At 39.2% G+C, this 13,522-nt stretch overlaps 1 protein-coding gene and 1 long non-coding RNA gene across 20 annotated transcripts in view; one reads left to right on the top strand and one right to left on the bottom strand.

Annotated features, from left to right (window-relative positions):
- Positions 1 to 442: 442 nt before the first annotated feature.
- Positions 443 to 13,522, top strand: part of MEF2C (myocyte enhancer factor 2C) — a 155,095-nt gene continuing 142,015 nt past the window's right edge. For 18 of the 19 annotated variants that reach the window (XM_039543985.1, XM_039544010.1, XM_039544006.1 and 15 more), the window contains exon 1: positions 443 to 529. The gene's annotated coding sequence lies outside the window, so the exon portion shown is untranslated. The remainder of the gene's footprint in view (positions 530 to 13,522) is intronic. The other variant, XM_039543996.1, reaches the window with a different exon arrangement.
- Positions 453 to 13,417, bottom strand: LOC120407823. Its single transcript, XR_005600272.1, has 3 exons — positions 13,200 to 13,417; positions 4,375 to 4,446; positions 453 to 504 (listed from the first exon to the last, which is right to left on the bottom strand). It is a non-coding gene; the product is annotated as an uncharacterized LOC120407823 (long non-coding RNA).

Below are 13,522 nucleotides of genomic sequence, written 5' to 3'. Positions count from 1 at the left end.
AGAACAAAAACTTGTCTTGTTCTGAGATTATTCTTGGAAATGTAATTTTAACGTCTATGTAAAAGAGGAAACTTCTTTGCCATATGAAAGCAATTTCATTTTTTCCTCAAAGGAGTGATTTTTGGATGAAATGACTGATTTTGATATTTTCCATTTGAACTTGCAGCATACTTTGGGGGGACAGTAATTCTGTGTTCTTTTGCCAGCACTGACAAAGGTCTGGTTGTCAGTGATACCTTTTACAGCTAAATTTACTCTAGAGTGACAGAAGCAGGTGCACCTAGGCCTGCCAGACACTTGTGCACAGGGATCACGCATCTTACAGGTCAACAACTAAAAGGGAAAAAGCTTCTGTCTTCATAGTAGAGGGTGAGTGAGGCAAACACAACCCAAACTGGGGGGTTTCTCTTCAAAGCCAGCTGGTCTGGCTTTATTCTACAGGAATTTTTTTACCTGTCAGTTTGGTCAACGAAGCCCTCAGCAGGTGCTGACGGGTACAACTTCCTGGAGAAGCAGAAGAAGGGCACTGGTGAGTTTTAATAGACAAAACAATGAAAAAATAATTTAAGTCTTTAAAGCTGATCTGCTCTCTACAAAGAGCTAATACCTGTCCTCCAGAATCATAGCTCAGACTTTCAAACTTTTTTGACTGAAAATAGATAAGCTCTGTAGCATGCTTCACACTGTTTCATGTGGTATTTTACTGTAATTTCTTTGTCCAGGAAAGGTTTCTTGAAAGTGAAAGATTTAGTTGATTTCTTTTAAACTGTTTCTCTTAAATCTGAATGCAAATAACCTTTAGGATTACATACAGAACTACTTAGGAACATTCTCAGCCAGCAAACATGGCTGTTCATATTCTTTTCTCTAAATGCAAATTGTTTCTTAACAAATCATTACCTTTTGATTTCTAATGAGATAGGATGGTTTTTGTTTGTAGAAGTCTCTCTGTATTAGTAGCTTAATTTGACATTCAAATACATTAAAAACTCCATAGGAACACCATGATGGGCTAACTATACAATAAAAAGAGAGTGAATTAAAAAAACTTGAAATAATTTTTAAAAATAGTTTACATTCAAAGGGTAACCATACGAAACAGTTGTTGATTTCACTGGAGTAAGAAGACAGATCATGAAACAAAGACTTTGTGGAAGTATTTTCTTTGCACAGTGCTTTTTAAATTTACAGTTAGTTTGCACAATGTTTAGATTTATGACACCACAAACTGAATGTATGTGTGGGGCGATGGGGAAGGGGACTGGGAGGAAAGGGGATGGACTAGGGATATTTTTCAACGACAATAAGATTTTAATTAATGTGAAAACATGGGGGAAATGAGTCCACATGTTAAAACATTTTGTAAATGTTTTTATTATGAATTTCTATTTCAAGAACTCATCCTTTTAACTTTGCTTCACAGCAATTCTTACAAACTGTTGTATTAAATGGAAAACATTTATTTTAAGAAGTAAGCAAACAGAAAACTTGAAGATGATTATACATGGTGAACATACGAAACCATTTAAACAACCAAATTCCATATTCACAAGTCACATGCACATAAAAGGCACAAAAGTAAAACAAAAGCACAGGGGCATGCTTAAATAAACAATTATATAACTTCTACATTGGAGATTACTTGAGTGTGAAATTATGAATGATTTACCAGGGCTGGGGAGCTAAAGCTGGGATGGAACACTAAAATTTAAAGATTCCACGTTAGTGAATTTCCTCAGACACAAAGCCTGATCCTGAACTGTTAAACTCCATGAGAGTTTTGATCCAAATGGAGCTGGATCAGGCCATTAAGCTTTGTCTGTCTTGTTCATTTTGGAACACAAGAAGGGTACAGCACAGCCAATGCAACTTTATGGACCATGCTGTGTTAAAAACAATTAATTTTTATTATGACAAGAATATTCTGTGGTTTGTTAGATGGACACAGAAGGGCTGTCGAATGTATGATACTTGTTTAAAAATAATTAGTAAAACCATAAATGTAAATAATATTTTTTTCAAATCAATATTAATTTGAAACAACTTATGAGAAGCAAAAGAAACTTCTGCTGAATACCAAAGCTCTGGGGTTCCTCTGAAATAAGAATAAATCTGTAGAGCATTGCTTTTTCATATACCATATTTTTAAAATACAGAAATCTCACTATTAAATGCCTTATACATCCATTAAATCCCTGTACTGTTACATTCATTACATATATTTACCTTTTTATAATTCAATTCCTAGAATAAATCTGAAATAAGTACATATTACACTAGCTAAGTACTGTGCACAGCCTTTGGTTTAAAACTTATTTTGATAGGCTATCATTTCCTCAGCACTGCACTGTATTGATCCTAGAGCCCTGGTAACAGCAATTAATGTGACTAAATCCTAGATAATTTCATTAGACTCATAACATAGTTTAATAGAGTTGGTCTGTTCCTCAATTCATTTCAAAAAATCTTTTAATTAGGCCCTTTTGTTAAATACAACTTCACTAGAGAACAGTTCGCTTTTTAGAATGATGATTAAGCTGTACACGATGCAAAGCAGAGATTTCAGATTAGATACAATTCATACAATCAAATTCAGGATAATTAATTATCCTTTTTTGGTCATTGTGCTTGTAATTTCTCCGATCAACAAATTTAAACATAGTTACAATACTAAATGAAATTCTGAAATATTTCTATTAAATGTAATTTGGTTATTAAATGCTGGGTGATAAAAATCCTGTTCTCATTAAAGTCAATAAAAGTTTTTCTATTGTCGTCAAAGGAACAGAATCAGGCCATGCCATCTGGAATATTGAATACATTCATTTATTACTGTCCCAACTATTTATTAACAACTAAGAAACCAACACTCACCTCAACCTGAGTTATTTACTTAGTAAAATATTGTTGCTTCTTCTGCAGCTATTTTTTAAAATCTTTCTACAAACTACAAACTAGTTCAGCTTTCAACCATATGTTTGTCTTTTCCAATAAATCCAAAACTTTAGTGTCAGGAAGACAATTATATTAGTTATTCCATAGTGCGTGTAAATATAAATGTGTTCTAACCACAAAGCTTTGGCAAAAAGTACAACAGAGCTTTTCAAATCAGAGTTGGATGGTATTTTGTGCCTTGTTCTCCTCTCATTTGAATTAATGTAAATCAGAAGTTCACTGAAGTTAATGGAATTATACTGGTCTAAAACTGGTGCAAGTGAAAACAGAATTAAACCCAGTAGCTTTATATTTTGTCTAATTGGCTTTTTTATTAATGACCATTTAACTTATCCACATGTAAAATGTCAATGATTTCTGAAATAATACATTTACAAAGCATTTTTTTCTTTATATAGTGAAAAAGTACCTTCTTAGCCTCCTATTAAAATGTTTTCTATGTAAACGTGTAGAGCCCAATCTTCCAGTTTTTTCTTAATAAAAATTCCCACTGAGTTAATAGGACACTGGACCAAATCCTGCTCCTCTACTTAAAGCTGTAATAAAAGAGCTTTACCCATGGGGATATATGGATGTTAAAGGGTGGTGGAGTATGGAATTCTCCTGCCTGTCAGTCTGTTGGCTCCACACAGAGCAGCTGCTTAGTTTGGGTGCTTCTACTCCAGGACTAGAGTAGTGGCTATGGACTACTGTACAACTGAAGACACACTGACCATGCCCCTACTCTCCCTTGACCTGCCCACAATTTCCTGATGCAATCCCATCACAAAGCTGCCATAGTGTTTGGCTCCACTGTGCACAATGGGACACTAAAGCCCCCTGAGTGACCTCTCTGCTGCCTGCCCCATCCCCTGAGCTGAAATACAGCATTTCTGTTGTTCACTGTGTCTTCTTCTCCTATATATATATATATAGTGCAAAATGCAATCCTTGTATACTAATATTCATTCCTAGAGAAGCAGCTAGCATGACAAAACTAATATCAAAAATTCCATTTATTATAAGACAAACAACAGAAACTTTTAGAAAAGAAAACATCTTCTAAAAAGTGCAATGTGCTCAATGTTTAAATCTAAAAGCAGCAGATTCTAAACTCAAGTTCAATATATACAGCTTGGAAAGGATAAGTGCATATATTCAAAGGTGAGTATACAGTTGCAGTTCGCTGGAATCACCCTAAGTAACTTTACAGAGTGAATAAAATAGTCAATGGCCGTTTTGTTCAGGCAAACATAGATACAATCTTTCTCTATTTATACATATACACGGTGTGCATATTGTGCAGTTGATATCTGAAGCTGACCCCAGCATTAATATTGTTGATATATTGTACTGTATGACAGCATCTGCCAATGAAAAAAAATAAAATTCAACCAAGATTTCTAACAACTGATAAACAACAGGTTCAACAAAACTAACCTTTATGAATCTTTGCTCTCTCAAAAACTCAGTTCTTTCCCTTATTCATTCTTCTCTTTAAGTCCTTATTGACTGAAGAAAAAAGGCATTAAAGAATATGAAAATCATAAAAATGTCTAGCTTTATTACGTCTGCACTATTTGTTCTTTCTGCTTGATTCTATCAAGTGATGGCAGGACATTGTAATACTCAATATCCACATCCATCGGCAGCTCTTTCTCTAATAGCCATATACCTGTCCCAATTTGAAATCATTACCCATAGATGTTATATCCTTGAGAAAGTCTAGTACAGGGGTAGGCAACCTATGGCATGTGTGCCAAAGGCGGCACACGAGCTGATTTTCAGTGGCACTCACACTACCCAGGTCCTGGCCACCGGACCGGAGGGCTCTGCATTTTAATTTAATTTTAAGTGAAGTTTCTTAAACATTTTAAAAACCTTATTTACTTTACATACAACAATAGTTTAGTTATATATTATAGACTTATAGAAAGAGAGCTTCTAAACACATTAAAATGTATTACTGGCACGTGAAACCTTAAATTAAAGGAATAAATGAAGACTTGGCACACCACTTTGGAAAGGTTGCTGACCCCTGGTCTAGTATCATGCAGTAATAATACTAAAAATCAAGAAAGAATCCACAAGCCATAGCAAAAGCCTTGAGTATTAAAATAATCAACCAACCAGCCTTCAGTCCTTCCAGTCTTCAGGAGGCTCCTGAATCTTTTGAAAGTTCGTAGTAGTATCAGGCCTGATCCTGCAGTCTCACTCAGACAAAACTTGTGTTCAGTTCAATGAGGAATTTTGCCTGAGTAAGGACTGCAATAGTATGTCCATCACTAATTCCATTTTTATTATATGTCCTTTGCATTCTCAACCAGTTAATTATTTGGAACTCTACCCCTACACTTTTGGTAACATTTTAGGGCCTAGTCCTGCGGTCCACATATATGCATAACTCTCACCAAAGTCAGTGGTTGTTTTGTAATCTTTGCTGTGGAACACATGCAAGTTATAATAGGTGTGCATCCTGCTTAAGGCAAAGAGCCTCTTCCTACCTCTAGTGTGGCAACGACAAAAGAGCTCCCAAACCCCCACCTCTGTGAAGAGAAAACCTGGTCCTTAACCAAAACCCCTTTAATCCAGAAATACTCCTCACAGATCCCTTCACCGAGTCAGGGTCCCTTCTCAATCTACCTTCAACCCAAACATGAATATCCAGCACCCAATCGGTCCTCCCCATACAACCACAGCCACCAAATCATACAGCTTCCTTCCACTTCAGTCGCTGTTCTCCATTCCTCACTCTTCCATCCCATTCATGGCTAAGAAGGTCAGCCAAGTGTCCCCCATTTCTCGCTCAGCCCTTTGAAGATATTTAAAGGTAAAGCTGGAGCTTGGCTAGTTAGGGAGAGGGGAATCCCAGAGAATGAGGAATAAAACTCATCCAGAGCTCATACTGTTTGGAGAATCATGGTAAGTTTGAAGTTCATAATGAAACCCAAACTTCTGGGGCCAGCTCTTTAGCTGATGTAACTCAGTATAGCTCCATCAAAGTCAATGGTGCTACACTGAGTTACACAAGATAAGAATCTGACCCGTGATTATTATTATTATTATTATTATTATTATTATTTTATAGTACCCAAAAGGCTTCTAGATGTTTCACACAAGAAACAGAAAAACATGGCTCCTGCCCCAAAGAGCTTCTAATCTACATTTTAGAGGAGACACAAGTTTGGGTGATTAATAGAAACAGAGGCAAGGAGGGAAAGTCTTACAGCGGTAATCATGTTGTTGTTACTCAGTTTGGGAATGTATACATCTTGGTTGTTTTGTAAAGATTTGGGTTTTTTAATAACATAATGAAGATAAAGATAAAAGTTAGTGAATAGTAACTCACTTCTTGTGATTATGGTGGAAGAAGTGAATTTTTAGGAAGAGTTTAAATGTGGTGAGGGTAATGTCTTTGTGAACCAGTTAATCTAACAACTTTCAATTTATATTTAAAAGATTCATTTGAGATAAAGAACATGAATCAAAGCCTTGTGTCACATGTTCCTCACTTAAAACACAATTTCAACTGTCTCCTTTATCAAAAGCTAAATTTCTGAGGATTTCTATCATACTTAGAGAACCGGCTTAGTTTTCTTTGATTGGCTTATATAGACATTCACGATGTTGTATCTCAGACATTTCTGAAGGTCATATGTCATCCGCCCTGGCTTTGTGTTTCCTTATGAAAGATTTTCAGACATGGCAAGATATAGGCCAAAACTGCTGTGTGGAACCTTGAATCCCTTCAAATTTCAGATAAGTCTGACTAGAATTTCCAGATCCAAATTCACTCCAAGTTTCGGCTTTAAGCTGGATCCAAAATTTGAAGAGGCCTATTTTCAAATTCCAGTTTTGATGCAACCAGATTCTCACAGGACAACTTGTTCCCATGAGATTTCCACTATTTGAGATGGAAAATTTCTTCCATGACTATCTGATCTCATGATATTCCCACCACTACGGATCTCATGAGCACAAATTGTGAATTTTGGAACCAAAGAACTGAATCTGTTTTTGCCATAGCTTATACAACAGACACAGTCCAACTTCAGGTGCAAAAAATTAACCTAAACCTATATCCAAACACAATCTCTTCTGCCTCTCTTTCCTTGTAATCTCAATAAGTACAACCTTTAAAAGGGCCTCCACAGAAGAGTTATAATGAATGCCAGCACAGCAGAGGCCTCATGAACGTTTTAACATATGTTAGCATAAGTAGCATGAGCACAACATCTGAAAGTTGTGAAGCTGAATGTTGTGCTTATAGGCGTTACCGGCTCCTACTAACATATCCAACAGAGTTTTCAACTTTCAGAAGCCCTCTATAAAAAGACTAAGGAAATGGTAGTGCTTGGAGGCTAGATCCACAAAAGGGACTAAGACTCAGCATTGTAGCACCTACATTTAGTTGCCACATCACCCAATGGAATCCTAAGCTATGATATCCAGGCTCCCTATACAAAGTATGGGGAGAGTTAGGAGCCTAAGAAAGGGATTCAGAAAACCCAGCACATTAAGTAGGGAGCCATACAATCTAGCCAGTAAAAGGAGAGGGATGGGGCCTAAACCTTCAAAGGGAGTTAGATGCTTAAGCCAGGTCAGCCCTTTCTCAAGAGAAAGGAGGATGGTGGTTGTTCTCTTTTCCCCAATAGACCAATGTTAAGAGTACTCTAACCCATGGGCTACTGAGTAAAAGGGCACCACCACCACCTCCTCCATTGTTTTGTGCAGGGCTTGATCCTATAAGTGTGCTCTCAGGCAGCCTCTGAGCACCTCTACCAGATTAGACCCTGGCAACAAGATAGGTGAGGGAACACCTAGTTTGTGAATCCCATTGGGACTTACGCATCAGCTGGGCAATACGTGTCTTAAGCGTCTTTGCACATGCCCACTGGCAGAATGTCAGACATCTAGAGGCCCTCTCACACCAGTCCAGTTCCTCTGTACCCTGTGTACACACTCAGTATATATGCAAGACACCATATTATACACCCTGTTGATAACCTAGTGAGCATACACCCTTCTAAAATACCATTTCATTTACTCCAAATTTGATTCAAGCAAGTGGTGAGCAAATTGCAACAGATGCAAAGGGTCAGAGAAACATCCCAAAGTCTGGATGCTTATCTAAAGCATATCCTAAAGTTTGGTCTGGAAAACTCATGAGAACTGGGTTCCTCACAAAACCTCTGGTATTTCCTTTCTAGCTTGAAATACATCAGCAACAGCCTTTCTTGTGATACTTGGAATTTGAATTTGTAGCCAAAGCCAGGAAATACAATGGCCTTCAGAAATGGGGGAATAAGTTAACCAACGTTTTTCTCACCTTTAAAAAAAAGTTCCATTTCTGTTTGAAATTCTGTTTGAGTTATGGCTAAGATCTACCCAAAACAATCCCCTGCATTTCTTGGCCCTCAGAAATTTCACAGATCTCATTGTCTCCAGAGTTGCTGAAGCTGCTCCTATCTGTAGTAGCTACAGAATGCTTCATTAGGCATTTTCTGACCACCTCAGGCTACCTACTTCCCTAGTGTATCACCAGAAATGGCGATGAAGTGCTCGGAGTATCAAGGTATTAACAAGGAGACGCTACCAGTTGGTTTTTCACCAAAAAACTCTTGAGTGTGAAGACAGTCAAGACATGGCCAACAACTCCATTTCAGGAAAAGAGAAGAGATGCGTAGCCTGCCGAATAACCAAACCTTCCCAAAAAGAAATGGAGATCAAGGAGAAGGAAATGGAAGGCGGTGGCTTCTGCCTCCTACATTGTAGCCAATTGCACGGACTACAGGAACCAAATGTGAAGAGTCATGTGGATCTGGAGCAGGATGATGTGGAGGGCAAGTTATCTTATATGAGAGTTCCTCCCCCTGTCAGCTGTGCAGCTTACTTCACAGGAGGCTGTTCTGCTGTTTATCTCTCTTTGAGCCTTCTGCAGCAAACTGAACTTTCTCCCGGAGAGGCCAACCTGCTGTGAAGAAGCCTTGTCCTTCTGGACTTGACATGATCCAGAAAGCTAGTTATTCTCTGCTGGGTCAGGCCTACAGGTTATGAAAGACACTGAAAAATAAATATGACAATCATTTATAAGACAGATATTCTGCAAATAGGCTCTAAGCTATCTTCACACTCCCTGTATTCTGGGGCAGTCAGGAGTCTAGCTGGCCTAGAGCAGCCTCACTGCTCTAGTTTATGCTATTTTTGTGGCCCAGAGAAAGCAGAAATAGCAAGAGCACAGCACACACTGGCCACATCCCCTCTGACCTCTTGCCAACACCCTTGCCAGTACGCTCCTTCCAGTCCCCAACATGCCATCTGCACTAGGAGAAAGGGGCCAGAGCAGAAATTTTATGCCAGATATATGACACCTTCCAATGGAAGTATTCTCCAGGGGCTGTCTCTGAGAGCTCTCCACCCACTGCATGCTATGCAGGGGTCAGATCACAACAGAGAACAGGGCTGCCTCCTTTTGTTAGTTAAAAAAACAGAACACAATAGCATGAGTTAAGGGCAGAATGCCACACTTAGGTCTGAATCTCCTGCCTCTTGTTAATTTGTAAGATGAAACAAATTATTTACAGGGAGAACATAATGTATGTAGGTGGGTTGCTGCTTTTTTTTTAATCTATTTATAAAATGCACTACTTACTTGAGAGACTGAAATTGTTGATTACTACACTACATATATTTTGTTAAAACTCTTGTTATTTAATAATAAATTCATTGTATTTCTGATGTTCATTTATCCAGGTAGATTTTAGCAGTCATAAAATTGACAGACAGATTACAGTGTATCATGGATTTATTCCATGCCAAATTTTTTGCTTTAAAAAATTGAATTATTTTTGAATGATATGAACACAAAAATAATCAGACTGGTGAATAATTTTTTCACTAATTCAAATGAACAAATCAGCTTTAACAAGAAATATTTTGAAATGTATAGACCTTGTCCTGAGACATTAGTGATGTGTAAACAAATTGATTTCAAGTTTCTATTCTAGGCCCAGTTTTAACCTGCTTCTTTATTTTTTGCTAAAGAAAATCTGTGCAACCAGAAATTTCATGTATTTATACTTTTATGTCACAGGAGATTTTTGGGTGGTAATTTAAGATTAACTACAGAACCTGTCTGAGTTATGTTTCTGATACAAAACTAGCAGATGTTTGCTTAAAGATTTTTGTTTAAAGCCTAGCAACTTCAAAACTGTTCATACGCTTCACCTTCATAGAAAATTAGCACAGAGGCACACATGTACATTTTTGAAGTCCATAAATCTTAAAGAATTATTTAGTGATTTTAGGTTATATTTTGCCCTAAATTACTCCCATGCAAATTCAGTGACTTCAGTGGTTGCCCCCTTTCTAAAAACAGACATAATAAACATTATAATGGGTGCAAAGGATAATGTGGATATTTAAATATGGTAGGGAGAGAAAGGGTCTGGTACAGGAGATGGGGTCCCAGTGCTGGGAGAGCAGGGTTGGATGATCTTTGATGTAGGTATTATAAAAGTCTGAGCTGCCATTTTAGGGCCTGATCTAAAACCCACTGAAGTCAATGTAAAGACTGATTTGAATGGTCTTTGAATCAAGTCCATGAGCCCAACAAAAGTCCATGAAGATTTTGTATGGATGGTACATCAACTCTGCAGCTTTCACAAATGATAATTCATACAATGGCCCCAATTCAGCAAGGTATTAAAACACATGCCCCATTGAAGTCAATGGGACTATACACATGCTTAAAATAAGGAAATTAAGTGTCTTCCTGAATTGGGTCCATAGACAAAAAAAATTTCTAACATTACACCTATAAAGATCAAGACTCAGGGGGAGTTTACAAATTCTTCCAAGATCACAACAGGTTTAAAAACTGTTCTGATCTCTGGTTTGTAAACTCCATTAGTGGAACCACCCCTAGAATAGGAAGCTTCAGAACAAAATATTAGAATCAAATACTATTTCACTGAACAACAGATATTGTTTTTTACATTTTATGATGATTTTAGCAAAGTCTAGGGTCTTTGTCAAAAGAAAACATTTATCTACAAATGTTTTCACATATCACTGGTTTATTTATAAATACTCTTTGGGGGGAAAAAAAACCTTAAGGAAATTCCCAGACCCTCCTCCCAGAAAAAAAAAAGGTTAGGAAATATTTAAAGGGGGACAGCATCAACTTGGAGATCAGGTTCAGAACATTTTCTGATATAACAATGTAACACCTAAGATTACGATAAATGAAAGAAGTTAGCAAAAAAATCCTTCTTTTTTTCAGTTTGTTCACTTTGTTTGATGGCACTTTGTGTATACACATTTTCATTGTTTTGCCTGTACAGTCAGTTAGTCTATATCTTCCTTATTGCAAAGACCCTTGAAAACATCAATAAGGGAGCAGCAAAACCCATCTATGGGGGAGGGAAGGAATTTTGAAAGTCTGGAAAAAAAGAGATACACCACAAACAACCCCTCTCTCTATCCCGGGGTGGGCAACCTTTCCGAAGTGGTGTGCCAAGTCTTCATTTATTCACTCTAATTTAAAGTTTCGCGTGCCGGTCATACATTTTAATGTTTTTAGAAGGTCTCTTTCTATAAGTCTATAATATATAACTAAACTATTGTTGTATGTAAAGTAAATAAGGTTTTTAAAATGTTTAAGAAGTTTTATTTAAAATTAAATTAAAATGCAGAGCCCCCGCGGACCGGCAGGGGCGGCTCTATGTTTTTGGCCGCCCCAAGCAGTCATGCGCGGGAGACGCCCCGAAGCCGCGGGAGCAGCCGACCTCCCGCGGGCATGACTGCAGAGGGACCGCTGGTCCCGCGTGGCTCGGCTGGACCTCCCGCGGCTGCGGACGGTTCGTGGGTCCGGCGGCTCCGCTTCAGCTGCCGCAGTCATGCCTGCGGGAGGTCCAGCCGAGCCGCGGGACGAGCGCCCCCTCCGCAGTCATGCCTGCGGCAGGTCCGGTCCTCCCGGGGCTCCGGTGGACCTCCCGCAGGCATGACTGTGGCAGGTCCGCCGGCCCAGCCTGCCGCCCCCCCCGACGGCAGGAAACGCCCCCTACATTTTGCCGCCCTAGGCACCAGCTTGTTTTGCTGGTGCCTAGAGCCGCCCCTGCGGACCGGTGGCCAGGACCTGGGTAGTGTGAGTGCCACTGAAAATCAGCTCGTGTGCCATAGGTTGCCTACCTCTGCTCTATCCCATATATCTTAGAGACACACACTCAATATATCTTTACATACATTTCTAAATGTGAGCTACATACCCCCGCTACAACAACCCATACAAATTACATTCTTACAACACAGGAACCACACACCTACAGTCAAATTCCCCTTCCCAGAATAAGCCATCTACCACATTATACCTCATACACACTAGCTACATCAAACAACTTTACCAACTGTCTTCCCCATCAACAATATAGTTTTCTATTACAAACTTACATATTTCCCTCAACCACTCATGACTATCTCCCATTCCATTACATGTGCTATATACTTATTCTTCCTTCCAATGTGGTCTATGACATAAACACTCACATGCAAATAGATTTCCACTATAAAGCTATTTATACTGTGCAAATACTAGCTGTAGCAACCAAGGACAGAGAGGTAAGACAAAAATGTAAAGTGCTTGGGCGCCATATCTCTGTCACGTGGGCTCATGCACAGCTAAGCTCACTACGTAGTGGAGTCCGGAGCAGAGTTAAGGTTTCTGAGGGATTTTCAAGACTTTCACAGATGCAACCCTGAGTTAGAATTTCCTGTCATTCGCATCTCTCTCCCTCTCTGTCATTTTAAATAACAAAGTTGGAATAAAAGTTTTTAGCCCAAATAATTGACGCAGCTCTACAATCACCAGTGTTGAGGGGGTTTGGGGGCGGGGTGGCAGGGTCTGGGACTATTTCAGTAATCAGTGAATTTGCTCAGCTGAGTTATAATAAACTCCTGAAACAAGTGACGTCTAATGTAAATGCTGAGAAACTCCCGAAGCAAAAAAGGGGTGTTATCACATTTATTCTTCTGAGTTTGCACCCAGCAAACAATGCAAATATAATTCCACGAAGATTCAAGATACTGCCAAAAAAAATCACCACCCCATCAGTCTGAATCCACTACCACAGCCAACCAGACCAGTATTCTGTTTTTAAAGCGTATGTGTGCTTTCAAAACCTCCCAAATCCTGCTTGTTTGCATGAGCGCTGCAGCTGCTCTGCAAACAGAAAGAAGGATGGATCTCTGCCTTGGGCAAGACTCACCAGCTGCAGCAAACCTCTTTGCACGGTGAGATGTAAGTGGGTAGGTTGGATCCATGCTCGTATGTTTTAATAGCGCGTTTTAAAAATACACAGCTTATTCTCCCGCCCCATCCACCTTTCCATATCATCCCCTTGGAGAAATAGCAGGGGACTTAGCTGCACTCCCTTGCCAGCAGCCCCTGCTGAGCCTGCTCCAGCCGAGGCGCACACGGCGCGTGCAGATGGGACTGGGGGAAACGGCAGTAGAGGACCTGGGAGCGCTGATGGCTCCGCTGTGATGACAGCAAGGCAGGCAGCCCCCACGTGTTCCTGCTTCTTTCTCG

Source organism: Mauremys reevesii, linkage group 6 (assembly GCF_016161935.1).
Source record: "Mauremys reevesii isolate NIE-2019 linkage group 6, ASM1616193v1, whole genome shotgun sequence".
Taxonomy (NCBI): Eukaryota; Metazoa; Chordata; order Testudines; family Geoemydidae; genus Mauremys; species Mauremys reevesii.
Note: the sequence above shows the minus strand (reverse complement) of the source record. Positions and strands in the feature narration are given on the sequence as shown.